At 43.7% G+C, this 26,990-nt stretch overlaps 1 long non-coding RNA gene across 1 annotated transcript in view; it reads left to right on the top strand.

The window, feature by feature from the left end:
* LOC123362838 overlaps positions 1 to 26,990 on the top strand; it is a 66,909-nt gene that overhangs the window by 6,507 nt on the left and 33,412 nt on the right. Inside the window, exon 2 of the long non-coding RNA XR_006576594.1 lies at positions 8,439 to 8,539. This is a non-coding gene — a long non-coding RNA (uncharacterized LOC123362838). The remainder of the gene's footprint in view (positions 1 to 8,438; positions 8,540 to 26,990) is intronic.

Raw genomic sequence — 26,990 nt, 5'->3', positions numbered from 1 at the left:
TACCCTGATCAACTAATGGGAGTGCTGCCAAACAGCTGTGGCTGGTGAGTGCTGAGCACCCACTATTTTTTTTCATGTGTGCTCCAGTCCCAGAGCACCCACAGAGTCGGCACCTATGCCCACAGCTCAGATACTTCACGCACAAAAAATAGAGGCCAATGTTTTGAAAATATGGCCCTAACTGATTTGCCAAGGTCACACAACAGGGCAATGGCAGAGTCACCCAGCTCTCCAGATGCTCAGCCTTCTAAGCATTAGCCTATATCGCCTACATGTAGGTTTGCACTAAGTAAGGATGCAGTCTTGCAAAAGTATCTATTTGGACAGAGTCCCTGTGAATGTGGGCATTAAAATCAAACACACGATTGGGGGCAATTTTTTTGCTAGGTATTTCTGAACTGTACTTGTATTAGCTCTTTGAAATATGGATTGGCCTGGTAGCATATGTGCACATTGTCTTTCATTGTTAGGCTTAAATATGCGTGATTACATTAATTACATTGAAAATGTACTTCTTGATTATTAAATAGATTACCTTGCGTAATACATTAGCTGCACCTTGCCTCAGATCAGCATATAGTTTGTGTGTGCCAAGCACAGGGACAATTAACCTGAAATTTATTTATTTATTTATTTTTGCTTAGGCAAAATGACATAGAGGGTCACATTCTCTGCCTATGTAAATCTTTGTAGCTCCATTGACATCAGTGCCAATTTGCACCAGCTGAGGATCTGGCCAAGTAACTTGTGTAGCTAGGAGCAGCCTACGTAGATTTGTCCCGGATAGAGTCCACACTGTTAAAGTGCCTCTGTGGCAGGTCCTGTGATATCGTCTATTGACTATAAAAATAAGTTACTTTAGGAAATTAATGAAGGATTATTCACCTTGAGAGGAGCTTCACTGTCAATAGCCTCACCTCTTTCAGGCCAATTTCCTCCAGGAGAAGCAGGGGTGTGAACTGTGTGCAGAGGAAAAGGGAACCTGGTAGAAGGGCAGAGGTGAAAGTAAGCCAGGACCACCCGGTGCGGAGTACCGGTTAAAAACGGGGCAGTGGTGTACTGGCAAATAAGTGGAGCATTCGGTATTGGCTCACTGTCACCTCTTTTGGCTGCATAACAAAAAGTTCAAACTCAAAGCTAATAAAAGCTTGGAAAGGGAAAACTCACTGTCACATTTGTTTGTTGTTTCTCTCCCTCTCCTCCTCCAGCCAGGCTGCCCGACGCGGCTAGGCTCCCCGTTCCCCTGACTCCCCCACTCAGCAGGGGCTGCAGGGGCTCCCCTCTAGCTTGTAGCAGGGGGACTGGCTGAGAGAGAAGCCTCCCCAGGTAGCCTGCTGCCTGCATAGGAACAGTTTAAATTTAACTGTTTGCTCCGTGACCTGAACCAGGATTAGGGGCTGTTTCTCGCACCCTTTTTAATTTCACTCTTGGTTGTTGGGGGTGTGTAACCAAAGCCGGGGCAGTTCATTTATATTCAATTAATATTATTGTAGATCACCTCATCCAGGGGGCAGAAAAGAACTGCCCTGGCTTTGGTCACCCCCCACCCCCTCACCAGAGTAATGTAATCTTTAAATCAAAATAATTTAGTTAAGTACAGTCTCTCTGTACCTTAACAATAATGCAGCCACAGGGGGCCAAACTCTCAGAATGGTGATGTGTCCATCTTTGGACACCTGTCTATGGCACTGACATGGTCCCCATTACCATAGTATCTGAATGCCTCACAGTCTTTCATTTATTTATCCTCACAACAGCCATATGAAATAGGGAAATACACTATTAATCACTATTTACAATCGGGTTGCCAACTGTCTAATCACACAAACCCAAACACCCTTGCGCCGTCCCTTCTCCGAGGTCGCCCTCCCCCTTCCCTCCATCCCCTTCCCTCCATCGCTCACTCTCCCGCCCTTCACTCATTTTCACCAGCATGGGGCAGAGGGTTGTGGTGCAGGAGGGGGTGCAGGCTCTGGGCTGGGGCTAAGGGTTTAGGAGTATAGGAGGGGGCTCCAGGCTGAGCCTGGGTAGGAGGTTGGAGTGAAGGGGGGGGAGTTTGGGTGCAGGACGGGGTTCAGGGCTGGGGCAGGAGGTGAGGGGTGCAGGCTCTGGCCAGGCAGCACTTACCTCAGGTGGTTCCTGGTCGGTGGTGTAGTGAGACTAAGGCAGTCTCCCTGCCTGCCCTGGCCCAGCGCCACTCCCAGAAGTAGCCGGCACGTCCCTGTGGCCCCTGGGAGGGGGGCAGGAGGCACTGTGTGCTGCCCGCGTTCACTAGCACTGTCCCTGCAGCTCCCGGTCAATTGGAGCTGCGGAGTCAGGGTGGGGGCAGTGCACGGAGACCACCTCCCCTACCCCAAAGGCTGCAGGGATGTGCCGGCTGCTTTCGGGAGCGGGGTGGGGCCAGGGCAGGCAGGGAGACTGCCTTAGCCCTGCTGCGCTGCCGGACTTTTAGCAGCCTGAAATCTCCCAGATTGGCTTCAGTAGTGTCCAGGAGATAGAGCCTGATTCCGGGAGACTCCCGGTGAAACTGGGAGGGTTGGCAACCCTAATTTAGAGAGACTAAGTGACTTGCATAACATTATACAGAAAGTCTGTAGTAGAGCAGGAAACTGAATCGGGGTCTCCTAAATTCCAACCTAATGCCCTAACCCCCATACCATTCTACATACCTACTAAATATCTGCAGCTCCTACTGAAGAAGGAGAAACATTGGTGGAGTAGGTACAGCTAGTATTCATGTGTGTAAGGCGTCTGACTTAAATCACTTTTGAATTTAGCCCAGTCTGCGTCAGACCCAGTGGTCTGGGGAGCTGCACTTGGGACATGCCTAAATGTAAAGTTAAATCCTAAATCTGCAATTCACTTGTTGAGAAGTTCCACTCTAAAATCTCTGGAAGAGGTAATGATTTCCATTTTTGTACTACCCTACTATAAAATGACAGTGACCTTGCCTTTTCTGCCCTGTTCCCTATGTGCTAGAGGGTAATTAGCAAGCAGCCGAAAAACATAGTCAAAGAGGCTGGCATAAAGACTTTATTTAATGCTGTTGTGAAACAGCAGAGTACAGAACTGCAGCTGCAAATGAACCTGTTCTTTGCAATAGCTAATGTTCTGGCACAAAGACAGATACAGTGAGAATAAGAATGAGTTGCACAGTTATGGTAATATAATACAGAAAGTTTAATGCAATTACCATTGTTTGAAACTGGTATTTGCAGCTCAGCTTTCACATGTGGACTTCTTAAAATGATGCCCAAAGCCCAGCTGGATACTCCAGTTGGAATTTTAGAAGCATAAAATGGGCATTTATGTCTAACTGTTGATTAAGAGCTGCTTGAAGATTGGACTATTTAAGTAATTACTACTAGGACTAACTAATGTTTTATATTGTGTGTGTGTATATGCACTGAATAAATAGCACCATGTTTTTGTTTACATAAGTGCAGAATTTTCACTCTTGTTAGCCATGTTCAAAAGAGTCATCCCCCGATGTGGTATCAATACAGAAAACAGAAGTATAATTAATGCTAGTCAACATGGTTTTATGGAAATAGATCTTGTCAAATAAATCTGATTTCATTCTTTGAGATTAGGTTTTGGTCGATGAAGGTAACTGTGTAGATGGAGTATTTTTCGGCTTTTGGAAGGCATTTGACTTACCGTATTTATCGGCGTATAACACGCACAGGCGTATAACACGCACCTTCATTTTAAGGGGGAAATTTCAGGAAAAATTTCAGGGTGCGGCGCCTTGGGTGGGGGCGGCGGGCGGGCCGCGCCGTTCGCGGGGAGGGGGCTCGGGCCGGGCCGCTCGGGAGGGGGACGGGGGCTCGGGCCGGGTCGGGCCACGCCGCTCGGGAGGGGGGCAGGGGCTAGGGCCGCTCGGGGGGGAGGGGGGACGGGATCTCGGGCCGCTCGGGAGGGGGTCGGGGACTAAGGCCGCTCGGGGGCTCGGGCCGGGCCGGGCCGCGCCGCTCAGGCGGGGGGATGGGGCTAGGGCGGTGCTCCGCGGGTTAGGGCCGCTCGGGGGGGGGGGACGGGGACGGGGTCTCGGGCCGCTCGGGAGGGGGGCAGGGGCTAGGGCCGCTCGGGGGGGAGGGGGGACGGGATCTCAGGCCGCTCGGGAGGGGGTCGGGGACTAAGGCCGCTCGGGGGCTCGGGCCGGGCCGGGCCGCGCCGCTCGGGAGGGGGGCGGGGGCTAGGGCCAGGGCCGCTCGGGGGAGGGAGGGAGGACGGGGGCTAGGGCCGGGCCGCGCCGCTCGGGAGGTGGGGGCTCGCGCAGGCCGGGGCTCGGGGCTCAGGCCCCGCCGCTGGGGGGGGGGGGAGAGGGCGGGGGCGCGGGCCGCTGGGGGGGGGGGGGCTAGGGCCGCGCTGCTCGGGAGTGGGGCAGGGGCTAGGGCGCCGCTCCGCGCCGCTGGGGGGGGGGGGCGGCGCTTTTCTTTTCTGCCTGGGGTGGTTATATCGGCGTATAACACGCACACATCATTTGCCCCCTATTTTCAGGGGGGAAAAGTGCGTGTTATACGCCGATAAATACGGTAGTATTGCATGACACTGTGGTTTAAAAACTAGCACGATACAGAATCAATAAAGTGGCTATTAAATGGATTAAGAATAAGCTAACAGACAGATCCCAAAGTAGTCGTCAATGGGGAATCATCACTGGATCAGGTCGTTTCTGTTGGGTTCTGCAGGGAATGGTACTAGGTCTGATGCCATTCAACAGTTTAATTGTTTGGAAGTAAATATAAAACCATGGCTGATAAAATGTGCAGATAACATGCAGACCGGTAGAAAGGTAAATAACGATGAGGACCGGCAGCTATACAAAGGGATCAGGATCACTTGTCAAGCTGGGCCCATTCAGATCAAATGTGTTTTAATACAGTCAAATGCAAGGTTATACATCTAGTGACAAAGAGAGCAGGCTGCATCTATAGAGCAGAGAACTGTATCCTGAAAAGCAGTGACTTGGGAGTTTGTTCCAGTGGTAAAACAACTTCACTTTTAAAAGTTTGTGCTTCATTTCTAATATGAATTTGTATGTGTTCAGCTTCCAGCCATTGTTATGACTGTCTCTGCTAGATTAAAGAGCCCTTTAGTGCCTGGTATTTTCTCCCTGTGAAGGTACTTATACACTAATCACATCACCTCAACAGATTAAACTCTACGTGTCTCAGAGAGTGGCTCTTTTCTGTACCCTCGCTGGTTTTTCAATGTCCTTTTAAAAACACAGACACCAGAACCACAGGGCCACACAGAGACTTTTGGAGGCCCAGGGCAAAATCTGAAACTGAGGCCTCCCACCCTTCCAAAAAACCCCAAAAATTTGGAGACAAAGTTTAAGAGGAAGGGAAGGGACTGGGGGTCAGAAAGGGCCCAGGCCTGTGGGGTCTAAGCTATCCCCATTGGGACAGCGGGGGGCTCTGTTCTGCATGAAGTCAGGGTCACATGCCATCAATATAATATCTATAGGTTTGCCTGAATGAATCTATTAGCACCGTTTTATATTCAGTATCCCACACAGCCTAGAGCACTGTGGAATTCTGCATTCATATGAATTAGTGCCTAAATTATGACAGTGTCATTTGTTATCGCTTATGTTACATGTCTGTAGGGTTTAAACGTTTCACTCACCTTTTCCTGTATTAATAATGACACTTGGAATCAAAAGTATTCCACTGAATTGTAGTCACTGTCACCATCAAATGGCTTAAGAAACACCTAGAATATACTATCATTAGCCTTTCGAGCTGGAGATGGGGTTAAGTAAGGTCACTGGGCAGGGTATAATGCTCAGTGGGCCCTTAGGCAGATTAGAGCACAAAGGTGATGCCAGTGACAGGTGTGAGGCTTCTGACAATGAATTCGGAGTTTCTGTCAGGGAGTGTGAGGATCATGTCTTAAAATGAGAAGAATGGGAATCAGTGAATATGGAAAATCCATGAATGCCAAGGATTTAGGGCCTACGTGCACATTTCAAATGGAGTTGTTTGCATGTTCGTTTTTTCCCTCATCCTAGAGAATCTAAGCTTTAATTTTAACGAAACTGTTAGCTCTTCTGCCGATCATGAGAGCCTCCAAAAGACAAACTGTTGTCTTGAAGAACCCGCAGAGACACTAAAATAATGCTAAGACGTGTGAAGTCCCCCACCCCATGCTAATGGGAAGTTGGGAAGTTAAGTTATGTCTACTTAAATACCATCTCTGTAATCACTTCACTCCTGATTGTCCTATTAGAACACGTTCAGTTAACACCTGGATATATGTCATGTCCTGGTGTTCCACTGAGATTAAGGTAGTTTGCCTAGCAGTAAGGCTGCAACTTTGGAATGTGCAAGCAGTTGAATACTTAAAAAATCAGGCAGATAGGAAAGATGCATTATGTGTACTGATGTGGCTCCCTAACGCTGAGGACCTAAATTTTTAATGCACTTGTCCTCACAACACCCCTGTGAGGTAGGAAAGAATCATTACTCCCATTTTACAGATGGGGTACCCAGACACTGAGAGACGAAGGGCTTGTCTATATGGTGCCACAGACCATCCCTACAGGGGGTGTGAATTACGGAGTGCTCTACCATGTAGCATTCTAACTGCCCTGTTTAGACTGCTAGTGGAAGCTGAAAAGTACCTAGTACACAGTAACATAGCCCTGTTTGAAACAGGACTACATTGACACAAACTAGACACCTTTTCATTTTTTTTCCAGCAGAGTCTACATAGGGCAGTTAGAGTGCTACATGCTAGGGCATTCTGTAATTCACACCCTCCATAGACTGGTCTTCAGTGCCATGGAGACAAGTCTTAAGTGCCTGTAACAGAACAGGGAACTGAACTTGAGTCTCTCAAGTCCCAGGCTAGAACCTTAACCAGAAGATTATCCTGTCCCTATTCTTTCTTGAAATGATGCTATTTAGTATTAGATATCTTAAGAATGCTTTGCAAATATAAACTGGACTGCATAGTATCCTTGCAAGATAGAGATGAGTAATTAGTTGTTCACATTTTACAAGTGAGTAAACTGAGAATGGAGGAATTGAAATTTACCCAAAGCTACATGTCAAGATTAGAACTCAGGATTTCCAGGTTCCTCGCTATAACTACTAGACACACTGGCTCTGATGATACTGCTTGTAGTTTATCACCCTGCCAGTGCAGTATAAGTCCTAAGGGCTATCCTCTAATGGGCGTTAACTTAGATTGAAAGTTGTGTGAGTTTTTTGGGTGTGTGAGAATAGCCTAATTCACAGGCCCACAAGTGCTGGGTGAGAAGAGGGTTCGCCAGAAATTGTTAAAATTAATCTTCTACAGATTTCCTGAAACTGAGGCCAAACTTGTAAAATGTAGATGCCTAAAGGTAGGCACCTTTAGACACCTAATTTAAAGGAGGTCTCGCTTTCAGAGTTGCTGAGCACAACACTAGCATAGACATAAAAATCTGTCCGCCTGGAAAAAGGCGTAATTTGCATTTTTACAGAGAATCTTGAGTTCTTATATTTTGTGAAAAAATAAAAACATATATTACCAATTAACTAAATTTTACTGGAATACCAGCGTCACTTATTCAATGTGTGCAACCTCCCCCTCTTATGGTTGATTTTTTGAATGCTCTTTGAATTTATTTAGCTAGACATCCTTCAATAAACTGCTTCCAGCATACAGAGGTTACTCAACGGCATACAGGGGGTTGTGTTTTAATGCATCTCAAATTTCACTTCAGCCTCCAGATGTGAGTAATTAAAGTTATAAAAATATGCCAAAAACCTTAAAAAATCATCCCTGAAGACTATGTCACTGAGTTTTGCAAGAACAAATTTCATGTTGATGGTAATGTGATGTTCTGTATTGTATGCAGCAAGGCTGTAGATTATGTTAGAAGGCAGACAATTATAGAACACATGGGAAGCACTAAACATAAAAGAAATGAAAACAAGAGGCTGTAACAGCAGGGCCATCAACAACCCTAAAGAAACAATGCACTGTGACTGGATCATTCCAGCGTTTTACAACCAGCATCTCTGAAATTCAAAGCACTTTTATTTAAGTGTCTAACTTATTTAGGTGTCTAACTTAGGTGCCCATCTCTAGAAAAACTAGACACACAAAAACCGGCTTCAAAAAAATGAACCACACAGTAAAGGGATAATTTCACAAAACGCTATCTGATCTCTCTAGATCCCCTTTATTTTTTCTGCTTTTGTATCCTGGTTTGATGTTCACACCCTTCATAAACTGAGCTGTCTGTTCCTACAGATGTTTTAGCTGCTTCTGTGTTCCTTTGCTTGATGTTTTATTATGAGATTCTGGTTAAAATCCTCTTTAAAATCAGATGCTCACTCCATGCATGACTTTTATATATATATATGTATATATTCATCAACAAAGACACCTTCCACTTGACCTTGTCATCTAGACATTTGTCTCTGTCTTCTCAGGATTCCCTGAAACGCTGTGCTTCTCACTTTTTCATTGAACCACGTACTTGAGGGGCCTGCCTGGTTCCTTGACACCTTCACAGCCAGCACAGATTATAATTGTAAGTATTTCTTGCACATAGTGAACCAACTCCCAAAATGTTTCCTTACATTCTGTCTCCTGCAGAGCAAAGCTACTGATCTTGTTATCAGTCTGAAGGCAGAGCCTCAGCTGGTGTAAATCAAAGTAGATCTATGGGCTCAGTAGAAGAATCACTGGCTGAAATGCTATGGCCTGTGTTGTTCAGGAGTTCAGACCAGATGGTCTCATGGTCCCATCTACCCTTAAAATCTATTAATTTCAATGGAGCAACCCCAATTTTCATCAGCTGAGGATCTGGCTAAATATTATAACATGTTTTCCCCCCATGATGTGTATTTCTGAAATTCACTTACTAGCCCAACCTTTTTTCGTAATTGGTGGAAAATGTAAAGCTTTTCCCCTCGATGAATATTAAAAGGTCAAAGATTTATCCTGTATTTACTCTTACATACACATAAAATGTGTCTAACTCTTTTGGGTAACTATTTTTATAATAGTCCACCAGTTTTATCTCAGTTTTATCTTCCCTTCAAATTATCATATTATTTTGTTCTGTTACAAAATTGTGGAATCTTAGAGTGGTACATAATAGAATACTTAGATTTTTTTTTAACCTGTTCAGATATTTGGAGAATGTTAAGAGTATTAAATATAGTTGTTCACAACACAAAATTTGAAAATCATTTCATCCTAATTTTATTCCTTAGCAGACAAAAATTGTTAATATGGATGTTAAGGTTGAGGGCAAAATTTTACAAATTAATTCAGGGTAAAAAACAAGTAGCTTTAACTCTGAATTTCCTGAGCTTAAGTTAAATTTAAAAGAAATACAAACCTATTAAGATATGGAAGGGCACAGTTAAGGCACCCAAACAACCTTACTTCTGCTCTTTAGAAGCATCCTGCAGTAACAATACACTTATAATAAATGCCTTTACAGTGTGTGGTCTCAGGTTAGATTAAGCTGACTTTCAAAAACACATTTGATTACCCCCCATCACTCAGTGTCATTACAGGGCAGAGTTAAGGTTATTTAAATACCTTAGCTGTCCAAAGACTTGATGCAGCATTGTGCTGCACCCTATGCAATCATGTACACCATTTACACCAGTGCAAAGTAAGTGTAAAATATCAGTCAACTACACTAGACATGGGCAACAGGGAATCGGGCCCAAAGAGCAGAGAAGGATCAACTCTGGAGGGAGGATAATGATTGGGATCAAAGAAGAGAGGATGAAGAGGAGTAAATGTTTGACATTATGATGCACAGGGCCGGCTCTGGCTTTTTTGCTGCCCCACGGAAAAAAACAAAAAACGAAAAAAAACCTGTGGGGCGGCTGGACCAGTGAAGCGCAAAAAAAAAAAAAACCTGCGGGGTGGCCGGAGCCAAGGTGCAAACTTTCGGCTAGCGGGACTCCCTGTGCTGCAGACATGCCCTGGGCAGTGGAGTGTGCGCCCCGGCTAGCAGGGAGGAGGGGGAGGAAGTGGGGGGGAGAGAGAGAAGGGGAGCGGCCAGGACTTCCTTCAGCCAGGGCGCTCACCACTCGGCCCCTCCTGCCACCGGTCGGCAGGGAGGGAAGGACGCGGGCTGCCCGGCTTGCTGCAGACCTAGCATCAGCTGGGGCAGATGGAGCGTGCAGCTGGCTCCCAGCATGGCACTCCCCTCCTCCGTGCCGCCGCCCCCTACAGGGCGGCCAGAGCGGTGAACAAAAAAAAAGGGCGGCCGTGCCGCCCTAGGATTGGACGAAATGCCGCCCCTTAGAATCTGCTGCCCCAAGCACGAGCTTGCTTGGCTGGTGCGTGGAGCCGGCCCTGATGATGCACTTCCCTCATTTATCCCCCTCCTCCAAAAGAAATCTTTCTTCAAAAGTACTGAGGAGGAAGGAAAGCTCCTAAATCACTCCAATCCCCATACAAGAAAATATGAAACTAAAGTTCTAGGTGTACAAAATATATAACTAATAATCTTCTTACAGCTGATTGGAGAGCTCTGATTTAGATGGTTCCCAGATATATAATTGTGACATTATCCAAGGTACAATCTGGGCTGTTGAATAGCTCTGTCCCCTCAATTCTTTATCCTGGGATGCCTTTTACACTCTTTTGCAACCACTCCTGGTCTGCCCACACAGAGCTTCCAGCATGTAAATTACTCCCAGCTGTATTGTATGAGTGCTATAGCCAGCCACTCCTGAATTACACTGCAGAGCAACACCAGCGAATTTCCAGTTCCAGACTTCCCCCAGAAATGTGTCTTGTTCTGCCTACCATCTTCTGGACAACACAAGCTCCTATGAGGTCTGTCGTTTATTAATAGAAAATCCTGCTATCTCAAATGGAGTTTCCCAAACATTTCAATCCAAACACATTGGTTTAGCTAAAACAATAAAACAAATTTGTTAACTGCAGAAAGATAGATTTTAACTGATTACAAGTAATGAGGCATAAAAATCAGAATTGGTTACAAAGAAATAAAAGGTAAAATACAACTAATTCAACAAGCAAAGTGAATTTAAAGCAAAGGTGTCCCTCACCACATGTTCTAGCAGCCTTACTGGCTGAATTCCTTTCTGCCAGGATCCCTCCCCAGTCCAGTGATGCTTCCTTTGTTCTTCAAGTGTTATCAATGCCATGAGGAGAGATGAAGGGAGAGAGATTTTGGGGCATCTGACCCCCGTTGTTTACACCTTTCCCAGGGCTGGTGCAAGGATGTTTCGTGCCCGAGGTGAAACTTCCACCTTGTGCCCTCCCCCTTTCCTCAGCCCCCCTCTGCTGTGAGGCACCTCCCCCCGTGGTAGCTCCCCCCCTCTGCTCTGAGGCGCCTCCCCCCATGGCAGCTTCCCACCCTCCCTCCACCCTGAGGCACCCCCCCTGCGCCCCAGCTCACCCCTGCTCTGCCTCCTCCCCGAGCACGCCATCATCGCTTCACTTCTCCTGCCTCCCCGGCTTGCGGCGCCTAAGCTGATTGGCGCCGCAAGCCTGGGAGGCAGGAGAAGTGAAGCAGCCATGGCATGCTCGGGGAGGAGGCAGAACAGGGGTGAGCTGCTTCACTTCTCCTGCCTCTAGGCTTGCAGCGCCAATCAGCTTAGGCGCCACAAGCCTGGGAGGCAGGAGAAGTGAAGCAGCCACGGCGTGCTCAGGGAGGAGGCAGGGCAGGGGTGAGCTGGGGCGGGGAGTTCTCCTGCATGCTGCCCCCCCTTACTTGCTGCAGGGGCCCTCCACGCACCCCCCTGGCCCAGCTCCCTCTGCCTAAATGCCGGCGGCGACCGGGGTGGCCAAAGATCCACCCACCGCGGTCGCTGACGAAGAAAATGCTGCCCCCCAAATCCTAGCACCCTAGGCGTCCGCCTAGGTTGCCTAATAGGTTGCACTGGCCCTGACCTTTCTTCTTTGAGAGTCAGCTCCAGCTGGGGTTCAGGAGGCAGAAAAACTGTGAGGATGGAAACCTCCAGCTGTTTCTTTGCCAAAATGTAAATTTCTCTCTCACACCCTTTCTCCTGCCAAAGAATAGCTGCTTAACCAGGTGATAGTCCACTTGATTTTGCTGACACCTGGCTGAGGTATCAGTTTGCCTTTTGTCACAGAGGAACTAGTTTGTGGCTGTTTTCTAAACTTGGAGCATGTTTCAGTATGGTCATACAGTAGAATTTTAAAACTTTACATACAATGTTGCCGCACATATTTTACCAGGACAATAATGATCAGCAAATCATGAGTTTTCAGATGATACCTTTTATAAGGCATAGTTTCTACAAAATGTATCATAGCCCTGAAAAAGAGGTAGACGTAGGGATAAAGACTGTCACAACAATGTGCACCATAGTTAATAACTTAATTAAACATAACATCTCAATTCCCAGGGAGGACGACCTTCCTTTTAGAACACACAGAGAAGGAAGGCTTGGCCATATCAATAAGCATCTCCAAGGATTTATAATACCACTAAAACAATCAGTAAATGTTACCACAACCCGAAATATGTCTTCCAGAGGTGCTAAGAATAGGACAAGGACATCCATTAAATCTAAATTTTTAATCATGCTTAGCATGTTTCACCTTTACCCCAGCAACTATCCTATCTTCTCTCCTGGTTTACTGTGAAATTTAAGGCACAGCTTGATAGCTGTTTGGCCACCTGTTGAACTGTAATAATGCATAGCATTTATGTGGGCTACCGGGTAGGAATATTACACTTCAGCTCACAGAAGGGTTAGAATTTTGCTAAACAAATCATTTGTGCTGCTCTGGTCGCTTTCACGTTAGTAATTCAACAGCAATTTGTTCTCTTACTAGCTAGATGAAATTTTTGTCACCAGCTGCAATCTTCCCTGTTTGGGCTCATAAATAATAGGTTACGGCAGTGTAATATATAAATATTTTACTAGCCAGAGAGCTTATATTATTTTTTGTAAGCTGTGGAATTAAACCGGTACAGAAGAAGTTGTCTGTTAGGAATAAATTCTGTGAGTATTTAGAATATTTTTACAGCTCGATGCTCTCATTAGATTGCTCAGGAAAAAGGTTTGGGGAAAAAACAGGAATATAAATGTGCGCATCATAATTCTTGACAATGCAGATTAACCCCCCGCCCCCGTCATGTGAATTTGCAGAGTGTCACACATTACTCCCAGGCCTTATTTTAATTCTTTGACTGTCTCTAGTATCACAGCCTTGTGGGCAAACCTTGAACAGCTGTAGAATAGCTAAATTCTCTCTGAAACGCTGCTGGTTGGTGAGTCACAACAACAAGCAATGAAAGAAGAGAACCTAAAATATAATTATTCATTCTCTCCCCACCTCCCATCCTTCCCTCCTGCCTTTAACTCCAAATGCTTTCTTAAAAATGTATTCCCTCTGACCTGAAAACCTGTCTTCTGTGTCCTGTGGTTTAAATTCTGTAGGTGCCTGGTAATTAAATGAGTATTTAAAAAACCAAAAACCTCCAAATTTGTTGACAGCATAGGCAACCATCTCTTGCACGTTACCTAAGAGGCTCTTAATAATTTTTAATAAGCTTACTGCTGTTCCTGGTCTTCAAGATTACAATGCCACGGGTAAAGAAAAATGCCATTTTGGCTTCAAAGGAATGTAAAGAATGAGAAAGCAAAGAAGTGAAATGGTCTTTTATGAAATAACTATAATGTTTAATCAAGATAACATTGGAGAGTCATTTGCAAAGCCATTTTTTTCTGCTTTTAGGGAAACTATGAATGAATTTTTGTGTGACAATGCACTGAATAACAAACATAATAAGAAAATTTGGATTCCATCATCAATAACTCTCCATTTTCCAGACTGACACTTCGCTACAATATTGCTAGGCAACTTTGGACTCTAGATAGGTAGCACTGCAAAGCAGAAATTATCTCTTTTGTTTTAATTACTAACCAACTATGGTCATCTGTCATAGATAAGAACTGTGAGATGGGGACTCCTCATGATGCGAGTGAATGGATTGGCTATTAATATTATAATGTCTCGAATTTATATTACGTTTTGCATCCAAAGAGATCCCCAAATGTTTTGCAGACTGGGGTCTTAATTTTAAATCTGAGTAAACAATTCTGTATCTGAGAATGCAAATCAGTTCTTGGGGCCCAAACATGAGTCTTCTGTTATTATTTATTCATTTTTTTATTGCAGCAGCACGATGGAGCCCTAGTCATGGACCAGCACCCCATTGTGCTAGGCGCTGCACAAACACCGAACAAAATGCTGAATTCAGCACCCTAACTATGTGTCTTGTTGAAGCAATTAAGCCCCATCAAGTATTGTGTCATTGGCTGAAATTGCTATAGGCTCCATTTAGTAGTCCCTATGCACATAACCTCCATTGACTTCAATGGGAGTTCTGTGCACTTGTAGATGCAGCTCATAGGTAGATTACAAAGGAGAGAAGTGTCATTATCCCCAATTTATGCCAAATAAAATACTTTGAGATCTACTGATGCAAAGCAGTATATAAGAGCTGGTATTATTATTTATGCAAATCTCAGAGCATTCTCTTTGTTTCTAAATCAACTTTATTATATTTAAATGCTCAGATTTAATTGCAAAACTGAACAGCGCCAATGTAGGGGATACCGATCTAAGGGTATGTCTATACTACCCGCCGGATCGGCAGGCAGCAATCGATCCAGCGGAGGTCAATTTATCATCTAGTCTAGATGCGATAAATTGACCCCCGAGCACTCTCCCGTCGACACCTGTACTCCGCCGTCGCTAGAGGCGCAGGCAGAGTCGACGGGGGAGTGGCAGCGGTCAACTCACTGCAGTTAAGACACCACGGTGAGTAGGTCTAAGTACGTTGACTTCAGCTACATTATTCACATAGCTGAAGTTGCGTAACTTACATCCCCCCACTCTGTCCCCCCAGTGTAGACCAAGGCTAAGCGTCAGGCAATCTGGACTCAGTTACCTGCTCTGCCACTGACTTACTGCGTAACCTTGAGTAAGTCACTCTACCTCTCTGTGCCTGTTTTGCCTCCCACCCATTGTCTGTCACAGCTGTTTAGACTGTTAGCTTCTTTTAGGGCACATACTGTCTACTCTGTGTACTGTATGTGCATTTCCTAGTACAGCGGGGCCCCAGTCTTGGCTGGAGCCTCCAGGAGCACTTTTATACTACTCACAATAATAAAGATAGGAAAAAAGATTGCAGTCCAGAAAATTCAGAAGCCAATATCCTTCAAAATATGAATGCATTCCATAGCTTTATTAGCATCCTAGGTCTAGAGCATTCTAGCCTCATGCCATAACGCAAACCAACCTTCTCTATAACTGATGCATCCTGAATTCTGAGAGGTCCATCATCGACAAGCGAAATCAATTACAAGCTAAAATACACATTAGTTCTTGGCACATTCCCTGCTCCTCCCCACCCCTTACCATGGAACTGAACTTGGGTTGACCATACATAGGAGATGGGGGCATGTGGTGGATTGGAGGTCATAGTGAATCTTTGACTCATCAGTAGTGCTGGAAAGAGCCTCAGATTTGCTTCAAGCATCCCAAGTGTCAACAATATCCCACTGGAAACCGTAACGTTCATTGCATCGTTTTCGCTGCCGTCGATGCCTGCATGGGATCTCCAGACCAGAGACTCTCATGATTAGTATGCTCTAGTGATTTTCAAATGCTACTTTATTTATGACCCTACACAGTGTGCCCTTCTCTGTTTTCTAGTCCTTCTGTTTTGGAGTTGTTGGGTTTTGTAGTTTTGGGTTTTTTTTTCTGCATTCTGCTCCTACCTCCCTTACATTTACTGTGTAATAAGACACATCTGCTTCTGTTTGTTATGCAGTTCATGTCAGCTGTGTTGTGCTGTACATTTGTTGTTGTTGTTGTTTTTTGGCTACTGCCCAGCCTCAAACACAAAGGGGAGACACACAGTGCCTGATATATAGTGAGCCAATTAACATTCTGTCTGGGGCACTCAACAGACAGTTCTGCTGCATTACTCTGAGTGTTGTATAATGCTGAAAATGCCACCTAATCATTCTCTTGGATAGAAGAAATGGCTAGTACAATGGGAAAAAGCTTTCCAACTAACACCAGAAAACTCTCAAATCATGTTCTTCATTACTGATTTTTCCCAGTTCTTGCCACAGAGTGTTAAACTATAATTCATTACTATAATTATTGAAGGCCCTTCAGCTGGTTCTCAGTGGTATTAACCTGGAAGCTATCCAAAACAGGAATGTAAGAACTTTACATCTGGGTAAGTTTCTGTTTCATAGTCAACAGCTGTCAATGTCAAATCATTAGGGACATATTTCTCTGCTGAACTTCTTCCCTGCGCAATGATTATTCCAATTCCCTCAAAATTGATTTAAAACATGGTTTATAGGCAATGTTCCCGCCTTCTGCTGTGACTTCCATCAGAGCTTGTAAGCTCACGTGATCAAGCCTGATAAGGACTTGGAGGGGTATGCTCTGACCTTAACCTGATACACTACTGAATGTGCATTCCAGGACAGCGTTAAGAGTAAATAGGATTAGTCAGGCCTAATATAATTTAATGGTCATATCATTCTATCTGTCTACACCAGGGATCAGCAACTGTTAGCCCATGGCCCGCCAGGGAAATCTGCTGGCGGGCCGGGATGGTTTGTTGATCGGCAGCATCCAAAGGTTTGACTGATTGCAGCTCCCACTGGCCGCGGTTCGCCGTTCCAGGTCAATGGGGGCTGCGGGAAGTGGTGCGGGCGGAGGGGTGTGCTGGCCACTGCTTCCCGCAGCCCCCATTGGCCTGGAACAGCGAACCACAGCCAGTGGGAGCTGCGATCAGCCGAACCTGAGGACGCTGCAGGTAAACAAACTGTCCTGGCCCGCCAGCAGATTTCCCCGATGGGCCGTGTGCCAAAGGTTGCCGATCCCTGGTCTACACACACATGCACAGGAAATAAATGGGCTATCACTTGCTGAAAATGCTGGTGAGGCTTCATTGTTTATCAGGAAAACATTGCTCTATGAGCAAGTTTATCGGGGAGGGAGGAGAGAGAAATAGTGCTCAATGCACTACTTGCCCATACCAGAGATAGTGACAATTGGTTTTGATTTATGCTTTAGTAAATTGAGCTCCTGTGCTCAAATGTTCTAAACTTACAGTAATAACATTTACAAAAACAATAGGCAGTGGGCAAAATGAGTCTGGACACACTTTAAATTAAGGGTGCATTTATAAAAAGTTAATAAATGATTAATAGGCATTAGCATGTTACTGATATGAATATATGTTTATAGATGATTATAGTCACATCAGTAGAAGGGGTTATAGATGGCCATAAGCCATGATTATAGGTGACCTGTTGGATTCTGCAGCAGTCTATAATAATTGATTAACCATTTATTGAAACAGCTCTTAATCATTAAGTATTTTTAAATATACCCTTAATATAAAGTGTGACCACAAATCAGAAAATTCCACATCATATTTAGGGTATGTCTGTCCGGCGCACCTCTTGTGGTGGTGTGCAGGGTTTGTGTGAGTACATGGTGCAGTGAAAAGCAGGCTGCGTTCACACTGTGGTGTGTAGTTACATGTGTCAGTGAAAGGCTCTGGCAGATGGGGAGTGGGGAAAGACTTGGCAGTGGGGAGCTGCTGGAACCTTTTCCCCTCTGCCTTCTCCCTGCTGGAGGCTTTCCCCGCTGCAGGGCAAGACTCCTGCAACAGAGTTATGGCAACTCCTTGAGGTGGAGAAAGACTCCAGCAGCGAGGAGGCAGTGGGACACCACACTACTAACAATAGCAGTAGATGGGGGAGTAGAGAGCCTTGTAGGGTACATACCCACAGGGTTCAGGTGTGTCTTTGCTCACTTAAGCAGTGCCTGATCATGTACACTGCTGTTTATACCTGTGCTGGGGGGGCTAGCCAGGTATGTACTCTACATGCTGCCAAAAGGAGTGTGCAGTGTAGACGTACCCAAAACGACATCAGATATTTTGCAGAGCTATATTTATAGCTTTCTCGTGTGTGTGTGTATTATCCCAGAGCTATATGACATGTTACTAGGGTCTCCAGTGTACTTATGTGAGCAGTAAAAAATCCCATGCTAAATCACAGATTTAGAACAAATACAGGTGTACCGCAGAGACACAACGGATTACAGCTGGGTAGCAACATAAAATAGGATGATAAGGTTTAATGCAAAGTTCCAGAAGTTTGGCACATCTGGCTGTAAAGAAGAGAGAACAAATGGCTGCACGTGATGTTTTAATTCCAAACAGCGACTGAAATTATAATAATGAACAAACCACAGGTAAGTGCGTAAATCCTCCCCAGATGCCGAGACACTACTCCAGATCCAGGATTTTTCATTAAAATCAGGATGTGCGAGTACATGTAATAAAGGCTACTTTATCAGATGGAATGTTATTTCCTGTTAGGTACTTACATCATCTTCACAACATCAGTCCAAACCTATTGACAGCATCTAGTTTGTTTTAGAGTCAACATTATGGCAATTGGAAGAAAAAGCGTTGGTGGCTTCTGAAGAAAATGTGATTTGTGAAGCTCACAAGGTTTCCGTTCATGGTTTATGTAGTAAATGGGCCGCCACCGACACTTTGAATCCTCAGATGAAAACAAAGTGCTCCTTTAATGTGACATGTCATTTTCTATACTGTTGTTTCAGGTCCATTGCTCTTACAGTTGTGTTTCTAGGACTAATACAGGTGCATTGTTTCAGATACAGGAGATTAGCATTAGCAAGATAGTCAGCTGTTTCATGATACTTAAAATACTTGATCTGTCTGCTGCTTAATCCATGTTTATAGTTTAGGTATCCAATATGCATCCTATTACTGAGGCTACGCGGTAAAGAAACATATCAAGGGAATGCTTTAGATATAGTGTCATCTGTCTCTTCCACACATTGACGAGAAAGCAGTCCAGGCTCTTGACAGGTAAACTATGTTACAGTGATATTGTCCATCACCAGTGACAAGTTTGTTTCGGTCTCCTGATTCAGAAAGAAGCTCAATTCTACAATAGTAGTGTCTGCCCTCACGCCTCACCTCTTGGACTGGAGGGTGGGGATGGGAGGTTCTTAGGCATGCGGACGAGGAGAGAAGACCTTACAGGACTTAGACATGTTTTAGTTAAACTTCCAGCCTTTATGCTTATCATAAATGACACAGAAACTTCTGCAGTTCTAGTAATTGTGACTGTGATTTTTGAAGAGCCAAAGAGATTTAAATAGTGTTTGAGCACCTATTTCGGCTGGACCCCAAATCTCAAAGCCCCTGATGAAAGTCCCAGGCTTCAAGACTGCGTCTCGGCTTCACAGTTGGACGAAGACTGAACCCTGTTTAGTTTAGTAACTTTTGACTTTGTGGTGATTTTTGCTTTGTTTCCTCTGGGCTTGAAGGAAATACTTTTCATGAAAACACTTTAAAAAGATCATGAGAAAAATCATAGCTAAGTCCAAAGTCAAATGCAGTAAGCAAGGTGGCTAGGAGCAAAGAAAAGATCAGTAAAGGTGTAGAACAGTGGGAGTTTATGCGGAAATGGAAAATTCTTAGTTCCATAATAGATCTTCAGGAGGAGAGAAAACTATTGTTACTCAGTCATTTTTCTCTGTTCTGCCTTTCCAGTTCCCATATCAGGCCCTTATTGCCAGGTTCTGCCACCTAATATGGATTAACAATTTCCATTGGAGTGACAGTGCCTTTACGTGTCCTGGAGTAGAATTAGGTTCTTGAGTTGGATGCACAGAACTAATTATCCCATCCCTATCCTGTCAACTCTTAGCAACTTTTGCATTGCCAAATTTTTGTCTCATTTCACCATCACACACACTTCATATTTCCCATGCTTATATCCATTTAATCAGAGACGAACAAGGCTAATTAATACTACTGCACTTGTTTTCCTCTCTGTAATAATTTGTTCACTTGTAATGTACTGTTCAGCCACTATATGTCTCTGTGTGCTGTACAACATTCCAGTGTGGGCACTGGTAAATAAGGCAAATGAAGCTGGGACTCAAGCTGTGTGGAAGCTGTTTTTGTGTGTGTCTGTAGTTGTCTGTTTTCCATGATAAATTCCCCCTGTTTAACAAGATATGTGATTCCATATGGCATTCTCCCTGAATTCATGTCTGAGCACATGGTTGACAGCACATGATTTCTACAATATAATCTGAAATGCAGAGGAAGTTTCTTAATCAATAAATCAGAAATTAGTGATGGAAAAAGAGATTTTATATCATCTAGTCCATCTTTCTGTCAGAAGGATGCTTTCCTATATAACATATCACCAGTGCCTTGCCATACACTCTAAATGACCCAGGTGTTGGGACTTCCATCCTTTCCTTTGGGGGCAATTATTTGCAATTTGTTCTGGATGCTCAATCCAAATTTCCCTCTGCTTAATGTTCAGTACTTGAATTGGAACAGTTTCAGAACTGTCTTATATCCTATTCTGCAAAAATGTGTGACCACTATTCCACTGGCAGCTGACTTCAAATGCAATTTGAATTTGCTATTTTTGGTTCAGTAAATTTGTGCAGCTGTTTCTTCTGCGGTGAGATGTGCTAAATAATTAAATCTTAAAATGCTTCCCAGATGTTTTTCAATAACAAAACGTATCTGTTACATCTTGTAGAAAATTTCTCTAACAGATGTTCCTTTTTTGCTTGTTTGTTTAAGTGTGGTAAGGACATCTTAATCCTATTCTGGCTAAGACTGATAAAGCTAATCCTCATTATAAACTTGTCATCTTCTAAATGCATAGTCAGGCAGTGTTTTCAGTATAGTTAAACTCACTAGTGGTCCTTTATTGGTTTAGTAAGGATCAGAAGTGTGTTAAATCCTCAGGACTGACATGAGATCACAGTGGAGGGTATTGGACTGCAATAGATAGTCTTGTCACTGTTAGACATTTCTGTATACTTCCTGGGGAACACTGATGCTCTGTAGTTAGGCTGTTGAATGGGAGCTGAAGAGTTCTGGTGGTAGCTCCATTGGTGCACCTGCACTGGCTAACAGTGATGGTAAGTAATAACTGGCTAATACTGAGGCTGTGGTTAAGGTGCTGGCCTGGGACTTGGGAGAGGTGGGTTCAATTCCAAGTTCTGCCACAGGCTTCATGTGTGACTGTGAGCATGTCATTTAATCCCAAATCCTGCAATTTACTTTGTACAAGTTAACCCCTGCACTCAACTCAAGTCCCATTAGAGTCAATGCGGTTCCATATGGGGCCATGTTTCTGCCTCCCCAGAGTCGTTTATAGGATCAGGGCCTTGACCTTACTAAGTCTCAGTTCCCCCTCTGTAAAAATTGAGATATATTGTTTCTTGGCTACTTAAATTGTGAGCTATTTAGGGCAGAGTCTCTTATAATGTGTATGAACAGCACCTAGCACAATGGGACCCGAATCTCAACTGCTAGCATAATACTAATCAAATAAGTTGAGTTGAGAAAAGCTGTATTCAGCTGGGATCTTTGTATCCTGTGTGGATTTGCATAGAATAATAAACAGTCTACTTTAAAAAAAAATATAGGATGGTACCAACTGTTTTTAATCTGCCCCAGAGTTTGTTGGTGGCCAGCCACTGGTGTTTTCAAACCTGTGTTAGAGTCTACTTAAGAACCAAAGTAAATAGGATGAGCATCAAGAAATGTTGCTGGCCTATTGCTTTTCACTACTTGTAGGCAGACTGTAGGCCATCCACCTCTCCCAAACACTGCGGGTATTTGTGGATATCTACACGTGCATGGACGTTAGCTCTTATGACACAGGGACCACTAGACAACCAGGAGTCAGAGGGGTGGGCTCTAGAATTCTATGCCAATTCAGCATAAACTTTCATTCTTGCAGCAGCCTTTGATAAACGTGGTGGTGGATTTGTGCCTGTAGCATTGTGGGGTTTGCTGCAGAATTCCCCAAAACTACAAAGCAGCAACTGAATCTTACCGTGATAAATACTGATAGAAAACATTCTTTTCTCTGCCTCACTGATATAGAATCCTTTAATCTCTGTACATTATTTGGAGCAAGTCTTTTGCTATGCGTTTGTATAGCATCTAGCACAATGCAGGCCCCAAATTTAGTTAGGGCTTCTGGGTATATGTGTAATAATCCCTGGTGTAACTCCACTGATCTCATGGGATGAAAATGGATCTCTCCTAAAATATGTCCATATCTCATGCCCATTGAGCATATATATATAGTTCTCACGCCTAATATTTGACTGTTTTTTATTATAATGATAGCAAACATGTCATGATACGCAACTGGCATTTTAACATTACAGGACATATATTTCTCACGGCCCCATTGATATCAGGATGACACGCATTAGCAATCTAGAAGGCCCTGTGATGTTAATTTCCAGAGAGGAGATTTTTTTCCCCTTAAATACCATGAAGTTAGAATCAGCCTAAGGGGAAATGTTAGCAAATTAAAATTCCTAGAAGCAGCATGGAAGCTGCTTAAGATGCCATATTAGAGTCCAAGAAGGTATGCAGTACCATCAAATGGGAAAAGAAAAAGTTTAAAAAACAAGTTAAAAACTGTGTGGTTGAATGGAAAGGTTAGAAGAGTTTATTAAAATGGAAATTCACCCCTAGTGTCAGTGGGAACAGAATGCATACTCAAGTGAGAGATAGAATGGGTGTAGGGAAATCTAATGGACAAATAGCCAAAAAACAAATGAGAAATTCTTTAAGTACATTAGAAGTAAGAAGAAACAATGAGAGTCAGTGAATCATGTACATCACCAGGCTGTGAATGGAGAAATCAGAGAGAATATGGAGACTGGAGAGTTGTTTAGCACTCTTTAGCACTTCAAGAGACAGAGGAAGATACCTGTACAACAAGTAATCTTTACAGGAGAGTCGCAGTCAGAAGTATTTTCTGAATGGCGATGATGGAATACTGAGGAAATGAAGCTGCAACAAAGCATCTGGACGAGACAGGATTAATCCAAGAGTTCTAGAGGAAGTTAAGACTAATGTAGGGGTAGCTAAGCTGCTACCAATAACAAGCATTCTAAGAACAGCTAGAGGGAGTGAATGTCCCACGGGCCTGATAAGGAAGGTTCCATACCCCATTATCTTCACACAATAGCTGCAGTGCAGGAAATCTGGCTGGCAGAGGAATAATGGCTTACGATAGGGAGAAGGGACAGAACCAGGCTGGTATTGATTTATATTTCAAGAATGGTGCTTTTCTATTTTAAAGTTTCGTTTAAGAAAGAATAGATTTAATTAACACCTACAAGTTCAAGAATTGCAATATCTGCCGTTACAACTTAATAAGCACTGAGCCGGGCTAGGGGCTATCACTTGAATAATCTAGATCTAGAATAGGTACTCAGGTATGAAGTCCTGATTGACAATTCTATCTTCTCCCAGCTCCTCTCCCTTTGACTTCAGATAAGCAGTTCTCTTCACTTTGCCATATTCTTCTTACAGCCCTCCTCCTAAAACCCCTGGCTTATTTTCCCTAAACTCTATTAAAACAATAATCCCCTTTTGCCCTTTCTTGCTGTAGAAAGAGAAAAGAATATTGACACTCTCTGTCCAAGCAAAGAAAACAGGGGAAAGGACAAGAAAATTTTAACCAAGATAAAGGGATACTGCAGTTTCTGCTGCAGTACCACATTTCTACCACCATGAGGTACCATGTGATACCAGAAAGCCAAAGCACTCTTGGCCTCACTCATTTGATTTAAAACAGAATAAGCAAGTTCTGATAGCTTCCTCTGCCCCTGGCTCAAGAAGAAGATTGGACCCAGAACATTAAGGGGATTTCCTCTTTAAGTTGATACTTGCCTAAGATTAAAGAGTGCCCCACTTTCTATTATTATTTACAGAGCACACCAAGTGTGCTATTTTTATAGACAAATTGACAAGATCTGTCCTCGGAAGAGCTTGCAGTGTAAGGTATAGATTCAACAAATACTTAATCATATGGTTGATTTTAGTGTTGTGTCCAAGGTCCCTCCCCCACCTATCGATTAAGGGGTAGAACAGGATAACATTTGTATACTGACGTAGAAAATGAAGGATTGCTAATGGTAAGGCTAAAAACTTCCATAGCTATACTTAAATAATCTGTAATTCTGGATGTTGAATGAATATAGATTAACACTTACATGAAGGTCTTGCATGGCATGAGAGTGATTTTGTCAGTTCTTCTCTGATATAAATTGATGATTTGTTTAAAATGGTATTATTGCTGACAAAATCAGTAATGTGTCGCGTTGGAAGATGTAAATGAGAGGTACACAAGTATGTAAAGATAAATTAAAAACCCCTTTTTCTGGGAAAGCTCAGGACATGGGTGACACAGAACGACATGATACAGAAACTCCAAAACCAGCAGCAAGAATGCAAAAGTTGGGTGCTTGAAGCTTGTGCATGCATAATGTACAGGTTACATAAAACTAGCAGTGGGTAATGTGGTGAATGCTGATTGGAGAAAAGCTGAGTACTGGAGAATGTGAAAATGTATCACGATCCAAGTGAACATGGGCCCAGATTGGAAAAACATCAGACCAGAAACTGAAGGACCAGACCAGAAGATCAGTGTCAACCATCATGGAAGTTGGACAGACTTTCTAGTGCCCTGAAATGCAGTAACTTGGGCCCATTTACCTATTTCATCATGTTCATTATTTGTCTGAAATATATGTTCAGACACTATGTGACAATAATTCTGTGTGACATTGTATAAGTAAAGGCAAAAATTGATTTAAGCCTAAATTGGGTGGATTTCTCTATATTGAAACAAAGACCTAGGAAGTGAAAAGGGGCTAGGGTCTTCTTAGTAGCAGACTGTACCTTGAGGAAACAACATCTCTTGGGGAGCCAGTCATCCAAATAAGAGAATATTATCCCTGACCACCAAAGTTGAGCTGCGATGACAGAGGACCTTTGTAAAGATCCTTGGGGCAGCTGATAGACCAAAGAACAAGATCCAGTAAGAGTTCAGTGCCCACTATGAATCTGAGGAAGCACCGGTGCATGGGTATATGGTTACATGAAAGCAGGTATCCTGGGGGTCAAGAGTAACGAAACAGGCCCCAGGATCTAGTGGTGGAATGATCGCTGCTAGGATGCCCACCGGAAAACCGTCTGTGTGAATAAAAGTGTTTAGAGTCCAAAGGTCCAGAATCGGTCTCCACCTTCCTTTTTTCTTGGGGACTAGAGAGTATCTGGATTGTAGAATCCCTTCCTGATGAAGTCCAAGAGAACAGGTTCAGTTGCCCCTAGTTGCAGGATGGATTTCACCTCCTGGTTTGGAGCCCCTCATACGAAGGATCCCTGAATAGGGACTGGGGGTGGGGTGAAAGGGAGGCATAGAGCCGAACTGGATAGAGTAGCTCATCAACATCACTTCCATTACTGATTTGTCTGAGGTGCTGCACTTCCAGGAAGGGAGAAAATGGGCAAGATGGAAGGATGGGGTTGAAGAGAGCTAGTGATCCTCGACCAATGGGTCAAAACGGTAATGTGGATGAGGTAGCTGGTTAGTGGGCAATGAAAGCTGGGAATGTTAGTGGAGTGAAGGCTGGGGTTAATGGCACATTAATAGATCTAGTAGGACGGGAGGGGCTAAATTGGGAAGCACCTTTAAGGTAAGGACAAGCTGCATGCAGTGGAAAATGGGCTCCCCCCTCTGCATTACTTCAGCTGTACACTACTTCTTCTCACCTTTAAGGAATTTAACAGAAGAGAGCCAATAATCAGAGGAATTCCTATATCAGCACAGACCCGGTGCCCATATAGTCCAGTGTCCTGTCTCTGACTATGGCCAACATCAAATGAAACCCTGTTGTAGGCAACTGTGGAATAACTTGTCCCCCAGGAAAGTTTCTTCCTGACCCCCTTTCACTAGAGGTTGGCTTATGCCCTGAAGATTGGGAGTTTAAATCCCTTCCAGATTTACCATTTTTTTATTCCTTGCAGATGAAACTCTGCATGTTCTTGTTATCCACACAAATATCCAATGCTGTCGAAAATCTTGCTAAACTCTTTTCCTTGATGTTACCTTGGAGTGACAGTCCAACAAGTTAATTGTGTATTGTGGATAGACTCCACCCCTGCGCAGAGGACCAGCATAAAGCCTGTGCACCACTGAAGTCCCATGTAAGCTCTGAAAATAAGGCTAGAGGACTAAGCAGAGTGTGGACTCAGGCTGGCTTACTTATCAGGAAGTACCAGACTAACACGGCTACCCCTCTGATACTCTGTTACTTATCAGGGTTAAATTTCACCCTGTGTGAGAAACTTTCCTTTAATCCATTTGAGATTTGCTGCCTTTCAATGTAATCAATGTCCCCTTGTTCTTATGTAGTAAGACCCATTTATTTTCTTTATACTGTCTTTAAGTAAAGCTTATGAGTTCCATGACATGCCCTCTGATTCATTTCTAAACTAAGCAGGTCTAACCTTTCCCTTCAGAAAGAAGTCTCTCTCCATTCTTCTGATCATTTGTGTTGTCCATTTCGGAAGCACTTCTCTTTCTGATATATCGTCAGTTAAGATGGAAGGAGCAGAACTGGATGATAGTACCTTCCTCAGAAGCAACTGGGCCCAGACAGGATACTGGTCTAGATGGACTTCTGATCTGTGTCAGTACGGCAGTTCCTATAGCACTATAACATCTTCAATATTACCTCCATCCTGTGTTTAAACATGCAAATATTTTTCAGAAGCCAGAGGGATAATTAGTTAATTTACCCAAGGGCAACATTTTATCATTTATGTCTGGCCCAAGCTATACTCTTTCAAGAATTAACCCAACTAACTCTTATCCTCTTGATGGTAAATTCATTCTTGTGTAAACAGTAAAATTCTCGAGGACAGAGCAGAATGTCCATACATTTTTATTTTCTAAAAACAGATCCAAACATGCTTTATCACCGGGTGTAGGCGGTGCAAATTCTTTGCACAGCTGTAGTCTGCAGAGACACACTCCTAAATACAGACAGATTTTTAATTGTGCAATGAATTA

Source organism: Mauremys mutica, chromosome 2 (genome assembly GCF_020497125.1).
Source record: "Mauremys mutica isolate MM-2020 ecotype Southern chromosome 2, ASM2049712v1, whole genome shotgun sequence".
Taxonomy (NCBI): domain Eukaryota; kingdom Metazoa; phylum Chordata; order Testudines; family Geoemydidae; genus Mauremys; species Mauremys mutica.
Note: the sequence above shows the minus strand (reverse complement) of the source record. Positions and strands in the feature narration are given on the sequence as shown.